This window comes from Culex quinquefasciatus, chromosome 1 (genome assembly GCF_015732765.1).
Source record: "Culex quinquefasciatus strain JHB chromosome 1, VPISU_Cqui_1.0_pri_paternal, whole genome shotgun sequence".
NCBI classification, from domain to species: Eukaryota; Metazoa; Arthropoda; class Insecta; order Diptera; family Culicidae; genus Culex; species Culex quinquefasciatus.
The window spans coordinates 59,476,447-59,493,299 of NC_051861.1; the positions used below are offsets into that span (position 1 = coordinate 59,476,447).

At 41.2% G+C, this 16,853-nt stretch overlaps 1 protein-coding gene and 1 long non-coding RNA gene across 2 annotated transcripts in view; one reads left to right on the forward strand and one right to left on the reverse strand.

The window, feature by feature from the left end:
• LOC6054476 (syntaxin-binding protein 5) overlaps positions 1–16,853 on the forward strand; it is a 430,924-nt gene that overhangs the window by 88,173 nt on the left and 325,898 nt on the right. The gene's annotated exons all lie outside the window — the stretch shown is intronic.
• Positions 485–5,031, reverse strand: LOC119769122. Its single transcript, XR_005278294.1, has 2 exons — positions 4,664–5,031; positions 485–835 (listed from the first exon to the last, which is right to left on the reverse strand). It is a non-coding gene; the product is annotated as an uncharacterized LOC119769122 (long non-coding RNA).

The window sequence follows — 16,853 nt, forward strand, 5'->3', positions numbered from 1 at the left end:
CAGTTGAAAACGCTTTTAATCAGCTGTAATTGAATGCCAAAGCGCTGATATGCCAACATTAGAGGATCGCTGGAATTAGATGCTGTTCCCTACCTTGATCAATCTTTTTTGTGAAAGGAATATTTATTGGGTTATTTTGAATGCACCGTTTTTACGTGTTGCTAACCGTTTTAGAGTACCTCCTAGGCCATGACTAGGGCCTTTATCATGGGCGGTAGCAAAATAGTGTCACTCAGCAAAAACCCCAAAACCTGCTTTATTATTATTATAATTATAGTTAATTATTGACACTTTACCATAATTTGGCAAATCTGATTTATGGTTCAAAAGATTGATCATATTAAATCAATTTTTATATTGTGAGCCAGCTCCATTTGATTAAAAGATGATTTTGGTCAAGTTACATTTAATCAAAAAAAAAAAACTTTATACGTGAGGACAGTGTGATATCTTCATGTTCATTATTAACTTAAAACAATACTTATTTGCACTTATTGAACGGGAGACGAACTCCATCTTTATTGTTTGGCTACCTCGCCCAGACTGACTCCCAATCCACGCTTCCTTTACACTCACACATACATAGCTCTACACGCTTATCGCTGACTACCTAATTTAGGATAATGTTCAGGATGCCACATCCTCCCCTTGCCAAATTGAAAGTTATAATAAGTACACAAACAAATCAATAAAAGCTAATGTTAATCTAAATCCTTTCTGCCGCTTCTCATCTCAAGTTTTGCAACGCCTTGTGAAGTGTCCGTCCCATAGCGCGAAAGCCCCGATGCCAGTCGTCGTGTTGATCGTCCAACCATCCTGTCTTCCTCCGAGTTAACTAAAGTAACGAAAAAAATGAAGAGAAAAACAAACAAAAATCAGCAGCATACTAAGCTCTGAAACGTAAAATATAAAGTGAAAACCACGTATCTCATGCATAAGAAATCATAAACCTCTTTGTAACATATTTAACTGTATCATCAATTTGAATGAAAACTGTATAAGGCTTCCTCTCCAAACTAATTGGTTAAGGTATAATCGTCAGTAAACTTCCTTCTTTAGAATTATTCAAAACTGTGATATAAGAATACATCTTTCATCGAACCCTTTTATTCCATTGGGTATTCGCATGTTTCTTTTTCCTGCGATTGTTTTACGCGATATCGGTCCTCAACTATGAATTTATTAACTGTTGAAAATAGTCTATAACTAAGCTAAGGATAGTTATTGTACAAAATTGAATGAAAATTGTTTTGGGTTTCCACAAGGCTTCTATTCAAATTATATTATATGCATTCTTTACATAACCTTGATTGCTCTTCGCCTAATGAGCTTCAGATGAAATCATATTAATAATCTAAGATCGCTGGAATCATTCAATTGGGTTATATATTTATGAAATTGATTAGATAGCATTGTATGATGAGAACTCTTTTTCTGAGAGAGTGATTCTTGGCTTTACCTTATTAAAAACTATTTAACGAAGAACCACATTCAACTATGTCGTGGTAATTGTACTATATTTAGAATTTAACGATTCATACCTTGGTTGGATTTTTGTATTTATTCCGTATATACATGTTTTCTCGATTTAGAGGTGGTATTCGTATGGTATTTTTATTTGATTTACTTGATAACAATTTTAACTTTCGTGGCCTGCTATCTCGATTTTCGTATCTTGTACATTCTCTCCTTATATTTTTATATGTGTGTTTAACTGTATTTAACATTATACTTGTTCTTTATTTATGAATTCGTCAAACATACGTTGACTACATAGATCCCTGCTTAAAATCTAAATACAATTAAACATTGTTTGGATAATATATTTGGTTGAAGAGCCCTTTTTCTATTGTGGATTTTATCATTGTGTAATCCATTGTGTTGCTATAATTGTTATGAGCTTCCATTATTCTTTTTGGTGAGTTCTGTACCGACAATAGTGCTCCATCCTTCCTTCCCTGTAAATTCTGCTAAATGTAATCTATTCAGAGAATCTTTTCTGCGGTAAACATTATGCAGTAAGGTGGACCACTCACATTTTTGCGATTCGTTTCGTCTCTTTTCAATTTGCATGGTCAAATATTTTAGTTATTTTATTGTATTTTGTAACAATTATTTCATGTTATTATCTATTCTTTTGCAGACTTTTGTCCTCACAGTAGTTATGTCCTTCTCATTTAAAAATAACTCAACTCGATTCCTTCGGTAACTGCAGCAAGCTTCGGACCAAATTCGACTCAAATTCTCAGCAACTCTTTTTGCAGCAGTTGGTCTTATGCTTACTTCGACTCAACTTTTCAGGAACTGTTATGCTGCAGTTGGCCTTGGGCTAAACCCGACTCAACTTTTTAGGGCGATTGGCCTTGGGCTAAACTCGACTCAATCTTTTGCAGCAGTTGGCCTTGGGCTAAACCCGACTCAACTTTTCAGTAACTGTTTTGCTGCAGTTGGTCTTGGGCTAACCCAACTCAACTTTTAGGGCGATTGGCCTTGGGCTAAACCGGACTCAATCTTTTGCAGCAGTTGGCCTTGGGCTAAACCCGACTCAACTTTTCAGTAACTGTTTTGCTGCAGTTGGCCTTGGGCTAAACCCGACTCAACTTTTCAGGAACTCTTTTGCTGCAGTTGGCCTTGGGCTAAACCCGACTCAACTTTTCAGAACTCTTTTGCTGCAGTTGGCCTTGGGCTAAACCCGACTCAACTTTTCAGGAACTCTTTTGCTGCAGTTGGCCTTGGGCTAAACCCGACTCAACTTTTCAGGAACTCTTTTGCTGCAGTTGGCCTTGGGCTAAACCCGACTCAACTTTTCAGGAACTCTTTGCAGCAGTTGGCCTTGGGCTAAACCCGACTCAACTTTTCAGGAACTCTTTTGTAGCAGTTGGCCTTGGGCTAAACCCGACTCAACTTTTTAGGAACTGTTTTGTAGCAGTTGACGTTGGGCTAAAACTTTACTTAATCTTTTCGTGCTAATAACCATCCTGTCCTTGAACTAAAACCAACGCAATCAAGTTTTGGGTGACCTGACTCCTATTACAACAAAACAACATTTTTCATTATAGTCGTCCTCGGACTCAAACACTCTTTTTATAACAATGCTCGCAATTTTATTTTTAAATTTCATCATAATCCTTTACCGTGTCTTTATAATTAACTCCTCAAAGTAATTTTTAAAAATTGGCTTCCTTAATATAAGAATTTCCCAAACGCAATTGCACTTATTAAATGTACGAACAGTTTAATATTCTAGTTTATTCCATTTTGAAAATTATATCTCGATTAACGAACAATTGTTTATCAACTGCTAAACATTATATATAATCTTTCGCATCTTCGTGCATATCTCCCTATCTATTCAGCAAAAAAACGCAACATAGCAATTTTCTGTGTAAGTAAGTTCAATCCGAATCAATAAAATTTACGCGAATTATAATTATTTGCTATAATATTTATTTGATGTTCTCAATTATGAATGACAATAGTTTTGGATAGAAGAGTAATCATCTCGGATTTTTTTCAAAGATATCTAGAGTAATTTTTCAAAATAATCAATCTTCCAAGTCCAAGAAATTTACGTTTTCTTTCTTTTTACTTACTAAATCCATTCCGTAACCTAAAACTGACATATATTCATATTATCCTCCTCATCTCCTGAGCTAACGATGAAATGGACTGAGTATTTGGCTTGGTTTAGGGCTAAAAACATTTCAAATGTTATGTGAGATTTTCACTCAAAAACAAAAAAAAACGGTGTCCTAAACATAAGCAAATATTGTATTTTGTCACTACTTATGAAGATAAATCAAAACAGTTAATCAAAACTTTCCACTTTTCTAATGCATTCACAAAAATTATAACTTCTGTTCAACCACCCAGAAAACTCAATAATAATATGGGTTAATGTAAAACAACAACTCATTTATCTACCTTATCGCGTGCAATTTATGAATTTCATTCAATCAAATTATCGAAATAAGATATCTTACAAATAATTTGGTCCTTTTTTTTAAATAGTATTTCTTACAATCATGAGGAATTATTAAAATTCTTCAATCGATATCTAAAATTTAACAAAACCTTTTATGACCATTCAGAATGTTAGTGTCGAATTTCCAACGATTCTTATTTTGCCGAAAATCAAAATCGACAAGCCAGAAAAGAAAGCAAATTCCCAGCCACGGCGTTTTAGCAAATTTTTATTAGTTTTCCAACAGAAGTAGATATTCTAACCGTATTCTATTAGAAATCCTACACGCTAACAACAGCTCCGCTAGAATATTTCGTGAAGGAAAGAGTGAGAAAACTCGTGCACCTGTTGCTTTGGCTGAGTGATGGCTCCGCAACGCGAAGTAAAAGAGAGAGGAAGAGAGAAATCAATGATTGCTGCGATCATTGCATGACGTGAAGAATACAGGGGATGGGCGCGGATTGGGAGCAAGATGTTAAGCGGGGGAAATGAAAAAGGAAGAACCTCGTCGTTTGTGCGCCCTGCTACGCCCAAGTTTCTTTTTTTTTTGTGGAAGGAAGAAGACGCACACCAGACCTTCCAGAACCAAATCGAGCCGCAAACTCTCTACCATCACGCATAACACTCACACACGCACAAGCGCCCCTATGCTTCGCTCGCTTCCCACAAACAAAAATAAAATAACCGGAACATGCTCACCGAACTCCAGCATCTGCTACCCGCTGCCATCGCACGATGCCGTCCTGTTGCGCAAAAAAAAAACGCCACCGAATATTTCACTTATTTTTCCATACACAGGAAATCAACTTTTCCATCTTCCAACTTCCAGACTTTCACGAAAATCACAATTTATCAACATGGCAGGATCGCCAATGTGATATCTTCATGTTCATTATTAACTTAAAACAATACTTATTTGCACTTATTGAACGGGAGACGAACTCCATCTTTATTGTTTGGCTACCTCGCCCAGACTGACTCCCAATCCACGCTTCCTTTACACTCACACATACATAGCTCTACACGCTTATCGCTGACTACCTAATTTAGGATAATGTTCAGGATGCCACAGACAGCAGTCGTATTGTGTTCGGAGGGTGTCGAAATCATCGCATCTAAATTTGGGGAATTAGCCGCTTTGCAGCAGATCAAACTTTGTGATTTTCTTACATTTTTCAGTTTTATACTTTCCAGAAATCCTTTTTCTACTCCTTGTGATCGTCCTTCATTAGAGAGTTGCGTTCGTGAAGTTGAACGGTGCGGGTCGCGGTCATCACGCAAGATTTTCGTTGCCGTTTCCGTCTTTGTTGTTCCCCCGATTGCGTTTGTTTTTCTATCCGGTCGGTTTCGCGGAGTTTGACAGTTGCGTTCGTGAAGTTGAACGGTGCGGGTCGCGGTCTTCACGCAAGATTTTCGTTGACGTTTCCGTCTTTGTTGTCCTCCCGATTGCGTTTGTTTTTCTATACGGTCGGTTTCGCGGAGTTTGACAGTTGCGTTCGTGAAGTTGAACGGTGCGGGTCGCGGTCATCACGCAAGATTTTCGTTGCCGTTTCCGTCTTTGTTGTTCCCCCGATTGCGTTTGTTTTTCTATCCGGTCGGTTTCGCGGAGTTTGACAGTTGCGTTCGTGAAGTTGAACGGTGCGGATCGCGGTCATCACGCAAGATTTTCGTTGCCGTTTCCGTCTTTGTTGTCCTCCCGATTGCGTTTGTTTTTCTATCCGGTCGGTTTCGCGGAGTTTGACAGTTGCGTTCGTGAAGTTGAACGGTGCGGATCGCGGTCATCACGCAAGATTTTCGTTGCCGTTTCCGTCTTTGTTGTCCTCCCGATTGCGTTTGTTTTTCTATCCGGTCGGTTTCGCGGAGTTTGACAGTTGCGTTCGTGAAGTTGAACGGTGCGGATCGCGGTCATCACGCAAGATTTTCGTTGCCGTTTCCGTCTTTGTTGTCCTCCCGATTGCGTTTGTTTTTCTATCCGGTCGGTTTCGCGGAGTTTGACAGTTGCGTTCGTGAAGTTGAACGGTGCGGGTCGCGGTCATCACGCAAGATTTTCGTTGTCGTTTCCGTCTTTGTTGTCCCCCCGATTGTGTTTGTTTTTCTACCCGGGCGGTTTCGCGTTTTCGCTTTTTCGAATATTATTTGGTTTTATCTTTCCACAGCCGGCTGTCTAAGATTGAATCATCTATTCTAAATCAACACCAAATAACCGGGAATAGTCTCATCCGCATCATCCGACTGTTTGCCTTGAGAATTCATAATCCATCACACTATTAAACAAAATTTATTGATTATTGGGTCGCATCATCATCCTCTATGTTGAATCCTGGCCATTACCTTAACCCACTAACAAAATTCCAAGTAGAAGTAGTTTTTCCGGCACACGTGGGGGTGTGGATATCGTATAGAACCCACCTTTGGTAGCAACCTGTGCTAACTAACATTCCCGTCCCAATCCCCCGAGATCTACAAACTGACATGGCGGGCGCCGTTGGTGGCCAACGACTGTTACCTATTTGCTCCAGATCTAGTTTTGATGATCTCGATGTTTTATCTTTTCAGCGCATTCATACATGCTGTTGATAAGGGAAACACCATTAGATCGTTGAAGCGTATGACCGGTTGTATTGATAGGATATTACGGTCCTGTTCAGCAACGGAGAAGGACAACCATCGGTGGTCTCTCATGCTCATGCTCATGCTCATGTGATCGTCCTTCATTAGAGTACAACGTATCAACAAATTTTATTCATTTTAATTCATTTTTTTTTTAATAAAGTATCGTGCACTTATTGTTCAGTATTACTAACAAGATTAATTGCATTTTCCTGCTCGCTCCGTCGTTATTGCTCTGTCCTATGGGTTAGCACAGAAATTCACTTCATTTTTTTTTGAGCAGATACACATTCGCGATTAAACTTCAGTTTCCTACAGTGTTATACAGTTAATTTTTGCCCAATTTGGTAAAAATTATTTATGATGAAATATCATTTCAATAAATGACCAGGTAGTAGTTATTGATCAGCCCACCTGTGTGCTTCTAGCAGATGCAGCGAATGAAGCTCATGTAGGCAATCTCGAAAACACACAACTTTAAAATTCGATATCTCTGGAACGAAACATATTCATTTCTGTCGATAAGTGATTCTTATGTAAAATTGGGCAGGGAACACGATGGTGAGGTCAAATAAAAAAAAATAAGTTGGGGTGCTTTGAGATACGGCCGTTTAAAGTTTTCAATTGCGCAATACAGGTAGAAAAATAAATTAATCAAAATTTTGATCACGGAAATGGATTCTACGTCCAATTTCCTTCAAAATTGAGTCTAAGACCGACCTTCTAAGATTTGTGGTTCCTGAGCTATCGCCGTTTGAAACTAGGAGGTTTGGTCAAAAATCGCCAAAAGTCGATTTTTGGGGAGGTACAAAAATGGAGGGGGTGGTCCGATTTGGATGAAATTTGGGATTCTTGCATGTTTTGATAGTATCAACAGCTCTGCCAAATTTGAGCAGGATCGGAGAGGGTAATTTTCAAATGCTGTTCCGCTTCAGATGGAATGACCCATATGTTGATTTGTAAAGTTTTTGCCATAATTATGATTATTCTATTGGAGTTCAAGAGCCAGAAGTTCGCTACCCTCCCTGTGGACGTGAAGTTGAACGACGGAAAAAAGTTTCACCCATTTTTGTGAAAACATTGTCATGGGATTCAGTGCGAAAGTGGCTGACTGGGTATATCAAATCTGGTGCTTTACGAGCTTCGATTCGCTTGTGTACTGATGGACTCAAAATTCTGCTACCTAGCAGAAAGGATTGCAACTACGTTCGGGATTTCCTGAACAACAAAAAGATTGAATACTACAGCCATGATGATCCAGGTAAACGTCCCATGAAACAGGTCCTCCGAGGCCTGTAACATGGTTGTGAGTGTGCTGAAAGAAGAGCTAAAAACTCTTAAGTTGAACGTGATCGATGTCTTCAAGATGACGAGACCAGGGCTTGCGAAATTTCGACTTTTTTTGTGATAGCTGACAGAACACTCCAATCGTCTTCACCACGACAACCTGATTTTTACATTCTACTTTCGTTCGTTTCACACACAAAGGAACGAGTGCTACGCAAAGTCACTCACACAATCATTGACTTCCCTCCAGGAGAAAAATCGCTTGGAGAGCGTTCGTTTGACATTCTACCGAGATTCCGATCATCTCTCCAATGATAGCAATCATATGACTCCTGTCAGCACGCAGCATACATTAGGAAGAGAGAGACAAAAACGAGAGAAAGAGAAAGAGCACGTTGTCTCGTTCGGGCGGCTGCTTGAGCTTAAGGCATTTTTCGTTCGTTTCGTCTTCGTGTTAACGTTCACTGACCGTCGCCAAGCAACGACGGTCATGATAGGCGTTGTGTGTCAGCGATCAAATATCGTTTTGGGAAATGATCGCTGACAGAAAGTTCTATAGAATATCGAGCAGTCCCATTCAGTGATAGATCCTTTTATAAGCATTGGACGAGACACAACAAGGATATCAAGTGTCGTGATCAACTGTACAGTCATCCCACATATTCGGAACATTTTACAGAACGGCCGATGTTCAAAAAATCATAGAAAATCGATAGTTGAACAACACGCGCGCTCGGTCGTTCCTCTTTTCGCGCGCTTTCTTCGACTTCTCGATCGCAGTAACGGCTGCCGTTGCGCGCAAACATTACAGGGTGGATCGCAAACCGGTCAAACCACGTTGTCCAACATCCTCCCCCAGGGCTGGGGAAGGTCCAGCAGAAGCTCTTTCCAGAGTAGTCGCTTGATGTAGATGTGTGGCCTGCAGCACCGCAATGGGCGTAAACTGCTGACCAGTGACGGATTCTCCAGCTCCTCCGATGACAACCCAGGTGAGTCTCTTGCAGTTCCGGGTAATTGTCCCACATGTGAACGAAGCCTCGTTTCAGTAAGGGGAAGTACAGGGTGGAACTTAGGGTCGGCCAGCTGAAATCCCTTTGGAATCAGCCAGTCGGTGTTATTGACCGGTGATGACGGAATCTTTCCAGTTACCTTCGGGACGACCAGGCACTCCACGTCCGCCGTGAATCCGCTGTATCGGGACTAGAGCTGAACGGTTGTCGCCTCCCTGGTATTCGTCGTCTGACCTCCGATGCCACAGATCGGGACGTTTGCGGGAACTCTTTTTAGGTTAAGACGATTAGCCATCGAGGTAGAAATATAGTTTACCTGTGATCCGCTGCCCAAAAGGATGCGACACGGCACAGGTCGACTGCTGCCGTCGTCCAGATCGACGACCGCTGTTCATTCGGACATTGCCTTCTTGACAGCGAGCAATCCGCCGATGTGCAGATCCACCATAGAGATATCCACGCGCGAGAGTGTGTTAGTTTGTAACAAAATTACACGCAGACATAGGCAAATAGAGTAGATTAATTCGTCTATCAAAATCAGCTGTGTCCTTTGTTATACCACGAGCACGTGGTAAACAGCTGGTTTTTACAGACGATTGGTCTACTCGATTTGCCTATGTCTGCGTAAAAATAGAGTAAACAATATCAGCTGCTTGGAATTCAGCCAATCACAATCGATCAAAACCAAAACAATACTTTAAATACAAATACAAACACAGAATCGTGGTGTGCGTGAGAGAAACCGTGGATATCTCTATTAGCCGCTTGTCCTCGTATCGTTCTTTCAGCAGGTTCCAGGCATGGTCGTAGTTTCCATCCTGAACCGTCTTGGTGTCCAGAATATCGACCGCATCAAACTGCGTTGTCCAGTGTTGCCGATCTTATCGACGCGTTGGGGCTCCAACACCAGGAGTACATATTTTTAACAAAATAATGACTTCACACACTGAAACCAATGAAACTCAAGCTTAGTGAAGATTTATACATGTTTTGATAACTTTTTGCCTTTCTTACTAAAGAAAGGTATAGGTTTTACTTTAAGCCAGGATGTCATTTCCATCTTCGTAAATATGTCGATTCAGCATGAATTTTAATCGGAAAAATCGTCAAAAAATCACACTGCAACGATTTTCGACGCTCTATCGATTCACCTTGACAGAACTTGTCTATCTCACACCCTCGAATTTTGAGAAAATAAATTCCGTGGAAGTCGAGTGATGTTCGTATGTGGTAAAATTTTGCAAAATTTTGTGTCGCGCCGTTCTCAGCTCCCATATATCCGATTTCGATTCTTCTAAATGCAGATGAAAGCTAGTGTGCTGAACCTGGGCGAGTTGCCGCGAAAATTTCGAAATATCCATCTGTTTTCGGATGCGGCCAGACTTTTCAACAAAATACACAGTTTTCAAATGAAAATATGGTCAATTTTTTACATTTGCATGTCTTTTATTTATCTCAAAAATTGCATTTTTCGAGCCCTACAACCTCCCAAATTTTCATCCAGATTCATAATATGGTTCTGGAGTTAGAGCCGTTTGATTGACCTACCATAAGAAAAAAAAAACCCTAAAAGCCCACCTGGTGACCTTCGCCAACATTTTTCATTTCTGATTTTATTCAAAATTTCTTGCTACATTCATAGTACAGACCATGAGTGAGCATCTGAAACAAATTCGACATCGATCGGCTATCCCGATCAATTTTTAGAACGATTTACTTTTTGCCTTTCTTACTAAAGAAAGGTATAGGTTTTACTTTAAGCCAGGACGTCATTTCCATCTTCGTAAATATGTCGATTCAGCATGAATTTTAATCGGAAAAATCGTCAAAAAATCACACTGCATCGATTTTCGACGCTTCGTCGCCAAGTCGACAAGTTGTCAAGTTGAGCTTCGAATACTGGCGCGAGAATGCTGGCGCATATATTTTGGCTCGACTTATACTCATTTTGTAGTAGCTTGTCTACCGATGTTTCCTTCAATATTTAAGATATCGTAGCTCTTCGGTTTCTTTTGTCCTGTCCGTTTTTGCATAACTGTCCAATGTTTATGCAAAAACCTGTGTGACATAGGACATTCATCCGGCTACAATCATTTTGATTCCCGTGCGCTCCTAAAATCGCCTAAATGTAGACTTAATTTTTTCGTGATTTCGTAAGTTTATTTAACAGGGTTCATTGGATTTCAAAAGGAGCTTTCTAAGCTTTTCATCGTTTATATCGTTTTCAAAGTGTTCAATGCTGGCGACTCCAATGGCTTTCTTCCTAAGGTTCTCGCGATTGAGTGTGTAGTGGTGCGGTTGTTAAAAATAGCTATCTCTGACTCTGTCACTTTCGTAGAAGCTGAATGGCTAGCTTCCATGTACCGTGCGGCACACGCGGTTCACTTATACCTCGGTTTTGCTAGTCTTGGTGCGCTGGTACGATGAACCAAAACACCAACACAGTCACACAAAAGGGCTCGTACCGAAACTAGAAAACCAAAACCACGGTGTGCGTTGTTGGGAAGCTTGCTATGATCGCGTTTGTTATAAACGCTTATTTGATTACAAACGTACAAACATATTGTTCGATTAAAAATATTCTTTTGGTGAAAATTGCGTTTTTTATTTCTTTTGGAAATCATATCATTCATAATACTCATAATATCATCATAATACTTTGCTTTCATCATAAGACTTTCTTTTGTGCTGACGTCATAAATAAACAAAGTCGATGTTATTAATTGAAAGAAGTTCTACCATTGTTATATTCTTTAGTAAGAAAGGCTCTTTCTCACCCCAGGTGGGATTAAATCGGGTTTTTGTGAAAATAACAGTTAAATTCAGGTGTTCCACAATTGTGGGAGGCACAATAATATCCCACAATTATGGAACAGGCTGCTCAGGATAAAAAAAGTCTTGAAATTGAAGTTGACGATAGGCTGGCGCATTGCGGAAACAGCAGTACCTTCCGCAGAGACGGTCATGAGTCCATTACACAGCGTAACAAAAAAAAAACTTTTCAATTATTAGCAAAACAAAAAAAAACTCCCCGAGGGATCGCCATCCTGAACACATTGCAACTTGGCTCATGTCTCAATTGTTACCCTAGATATTCAATGCAGAAGTTTTGCATATGAATCACCCCCGTCGAAAAATATTTTTTATTTTGTTACTCAAGTATTTTTTCTGGGGTGTACCCCATTTGGCATAATGGACATTTGGCATAACGGGTTTTCAAGAAGGACGTTTGGCATAATTGGTCCAAGACATCAGGGACGTTTGGCATAATGGACATTTGGAATAATGGACGTTTGGCATAATTATTGCTAGCTTTTTTTGTTTTGCTAAATTAGTATTTATTTTTTGTAATGAATAAAAATTTAATGCTTTTTTTCCTATTTTCTAAACAGATAATTTTACTATAAATGATGATTTTTTTTTTCAACAAATCAAGTATCTATTTTCTTTCAATAGATTCAATTTTTCCCCTTTTTGGAATATTTCTTAATAAAGCTTTAAAATGATTTTTTTTCATTAATTTATTAATTTTTTTTTAAAGGCTGTCATATAATATAATGATTTTTCTCCTTTTGAAATACTTTGCAGCTATTTTTTATATAAAATTTTTCCTTCTTTTATTTTAAATTGAACTAACAAAAAGATATAAGTTTGCCAGTTTTTAAATATTTTGCAATAAAGATTTTATACTATTTTAATTTTCCCTCCTTTTTTTGAATTCCACCTGAAGAATGTATGTACATTTTGCTCTTCTTTAAAGAAATGCAATTATTATTTTTAAAGCAATTTTCTCTTCTTTTATTTTTAATCTAAAAGAAGGTAAATCTCTTAAAAGATGTGCAGTTTTTGTTTTTTTTTTTCAATATTCTGCAATTATTGCTTTTTTATGCAATTTTCCCTTCTTTAATATTCAACCTTAATAAGGGATGTATATCAGTGGCAGTGCGTGGCCGAATGGTTACGCTGTCCGCTTTGTAAGCGGATGATTCTGGGTTCGATTCCCATCTGCTGCAACCTTCCATCGGATGAGGAAGTAAAATGTCGGTCCCGGCCTTGGTTGTTAGGCCGTTAAATTATTCCAGGCGTAGGAGTCGTCTCCATGCCATAAGTACAAACAACACACCAAACCAAGCCTATGGAATCGCTGGCGGCGGTTGGACTCGCAATCCAAAGGTCGTCAGTTCAAACACTGGGGTGGAAGGTTCCTTGGAGTAGAAAGAGGTTTGGGTGCTCTCCCCATTCAAGCCTTCGGAATCCTAGGTTCGAGCAGAAACTTGCAATAGATACCAGTGCTGTTAAACGTTAATTAACGTTAACGCGTCCGTTAATCGTTAAAATTAACGTGAACGCGAACGGAGCCTACGTTGATCTTAACGAGAACGTGAACGGAGCACGTTTATTAACGTCGTTAATCAACGCGTTAATCCTTCTGAGGCCCCGACTTTGAGGGCCTGTATCTCCCAAACGGTAACATCTAGCGGGTTACTTCGAGTTGCATTTTACGGACATTAACTGTGACTATGAGTTCCCGGTGAGGTTATTTGTCCTAAATTATCACCGGTTCCGGCAACCCGGAACATCCGTCAAGCATGTTTTTTAAGTTTTTTTTGCTTTTGAGCCAATGTTATGAAACGTTGTTTGCAGTACATAGGTACACTGACTACATTGGGCAGTTCAGGGCATCTGTGGCCACTCCGGAACCGATTCCATGGTACCACGCAAATGGTTCCGATGATTGTGATGTTCAAAAGTCGACATGTTGCTTATCAAATTTAGTGAAATGAAACTCATTAATCATCTATTATCATGCCGGTGTCCTTTGACCCGATCGGACCACTCCGGAACCGGTTACCGGTGACCGGAGGAAGTGTAGTGAGTATAGGAAAAGTCCTTTCATGCGACATATCAAACATCATGAAATTGAAAATTATAACCAATGAAGGCCAAACTGACGTCATCAGGGTTGATCCTTCCGGAATCGGTCATTGGAGGCCACAGTGCTTCCCCCCCCCACCCTCTTGCTTCGCCTGCATCATAGATAAAGTGCCGACGCCTTATGAAGAATTTCATATTATTAATAAATATATTTTAGCTATACCACAGAGTAAGACAGAGTTACCACTGCCACTTGATTTATGGTTCCACTTTGTGGTACATCGCAGGTACATCGCACGCCTTTTTTTTTTGTTTCAGTAGGACGAAAAATCTGTCTGCAGACATCGTGTGAGGTTGGAGTTGAGTCCGACTCACTAAAAAACGCCACTTTATCACGGTAGGCCTTCAAGCCTCCCCGGAACTGTCTTTCGACATTACTTCAGGGAGGGGCAGCGCTAAATAAGCGCACTCGTGACAGAACGGTTGGGCCCGTAGCCCTTTGTTCCAGGACACCCGCTGGTACGTACGTTTGTACGTGCGCGTGCCTTCTTTATGAGATGGAGTTGAATCCTTCTCATCCCGTACCCTCTCGAACGGAACTACTGGGTGAAGACCCTTCGTTCCGGGACGCACGCTGGTCCGTACGCCACTTCCTCTGTAATTTGAGCATAATCTGAGTTATGGCTCTGGAAGCTGCACCCCACGCTTCCTCACTAAGACACATTCTGTCTATCAAATTGTCTGGCGTTGTGTCCATCCCACAACCCAGCAACAAGATCTCTCGACTCATCTGGAACCGTGGGCAGTCAAATACCACGTGTTCCACCGTTTCAACGGTACCCGTACAGTTCGGACAGTTGGGTGAGGTTGCATGTCCGAATCTGTGCAGGTACTGTCTGAAACACCCGTGCCCTGATAGGACTTGGGTCAGGTAGAAATTAATTTCACCATGCGTCCTATTTACCCACCTCGCCAGGTTGGGTATCATGCGATATGTCCATCGCCCTTTGGTCGAGTCATCCCAGCTTCTTTGCCATTCAGCCATAGTGGCTATCCTGGCCGAAGCACGGTGACCCTCAACCCTTCTTAGCTCGTAGCATCGCATGTCTTCTCGGACAAGCAGTCCAATCGGTACCATGCTAGCTAGAACGCAGGCCGCCTCTGCTGATGCGGTGCGGTACGCGCTGCATACCCTAAGGCAAAGCAGCCTGTAGACGCTCGTAACTTTCTGAAGGTTAGTCTTTGCTTCTAGGGCGGCGCCCCATGCCGGCGCTCCATAGCGGAGAACGGAGGTAACTACGCTCGCCAGCAGACGCCTTTTACTACTCTTGACCGCCGAGCTATTCCCCATCATGCGAGATAGGGATGCTATCGCTTTCATTGCTTTCTCGCAGACATACGCAATATGACTGTTAAAGCTCAATTTATCATCCACCCGGATACCCAGGTATAGTAGTGACCTCTTGGAGTCGATTGTACAGTTTCCTGCCCTGACGTTAATGCACTGTGCAGACTTGAAGTTGTTCACGGCAACCACCTCAGTCTTTTGATGCGCCAGCCCTAGATGGTGTAGACCCATCCATTCTTCGATTGTCCGTATTGCTTCGGTTGCTCGTACCTCGACTTGGAGCTGCGACTCACCCAGCACCATCAGGACGATGTCGTCGGCAAAGCCAACCATGCTAACGCCCGTCGGAAGCTGTAGAGTCAGCACCCCGTCGTACATACCATTCCACAACCCAGGACCGATCAAGGAGCCTTGTGGGACCCCCGCCGTGATGATCAGTTCGCGAAGACCCTCGTCCGTCTCGTAGAGAAGGACTCGGTTTTCGAAGTAGCTTTTGAGCAACTTGCACAGGTAGTTAGGGACGCGAAATCTATGGAGAGATCTCGCAATGGCTTCCCAACTAGCGCTATTGAAAGCATTCTTGACATCTAGAGTGATGATGGCACAGAAGCGCATCCCTCGACGCTTTGGTTCAACGGCAATCTTGGCTTTCTCGAGGACAGCTCTGATCGCGTCGACCGTGGACCTCCCTTTCCTTAAGCCAAATTGTTGGTCCGAAAGACCCCTCTCTAAATAGATCGTTAGTCTGTTCAGAATAACTCTCTCAAGCAACTTGCCAGCGGTGTCTATGAGACAAATACGACAAATACATCGCACGCCTGCTACCAGCAAACCGTATGGAGCCAAAAAATAAAATGACATTTATTTGGACTGCTCGCTCTGTGTTACTTTGTGGCTATACACTTGTATTGGTTGGCTGGTTTTAAAATCATTGACAGAACATTCGGAAGTGGTTCCGTAACGCAATCTAGGAGGCCTTGAACTAAAAATCAGGCAAATTTGACAATTGACGTAATAAACAGCAACTACTGGCTCTTTGATTGGGTTTCCATGGTAACCGGCGAGATGAGGGTGTCAAACCTGTACAATTCAGCTGGCTACTTGGCCTACTTGGATGCAGTGCAATGGGACTCCAACTGCGTACCATCTTGTAGCCTACAAACTGCAAGCGCACTGGAGTTTAAAGGCTGGTCAACCGGAACCAATACAAAAGTGTAAGTGTATATTTCCTGAATAAAATAAAAAATCTACATATTGAAGGCATCGACATGCATCTAAGTGGACATAATTTTCAATTTCATGAAGTTTGCATGAAGCAGCATGAAAGGACTTTTTCTATACCCACTACACTTCCTCCGGTCTCCGGTAACCGGTTCCGGAGTGGTCCGATCGGGTCAAAGGACACCGGCATGATAATAGATGATTAATGAGTTTCATTTCACTAAATTTGATAAGCAACATGTCGACTATTGAACATCACAATCATCGGAACCATTTGCGTGGTACCATGGAATCGGTTCCGGAGTGGCCACAGATGCCCTGAACTGCCCAAGGTAGTCAGTGTACCTATGTACTATAAACAACGTTTCATAACATTGGCTCAAATGTCAATTGAATGACAAAAGCCTTAAAAAACATGCTTGACGGATGTTCCGGGTTGCCAGAACCGGTGGTAACTTTGGACAAATAACCTCACCGGGAACTTATAGTCACAGTTAATGCCCGTAAAATGCAACTGGAAGCAACCCGCTAGATGTTA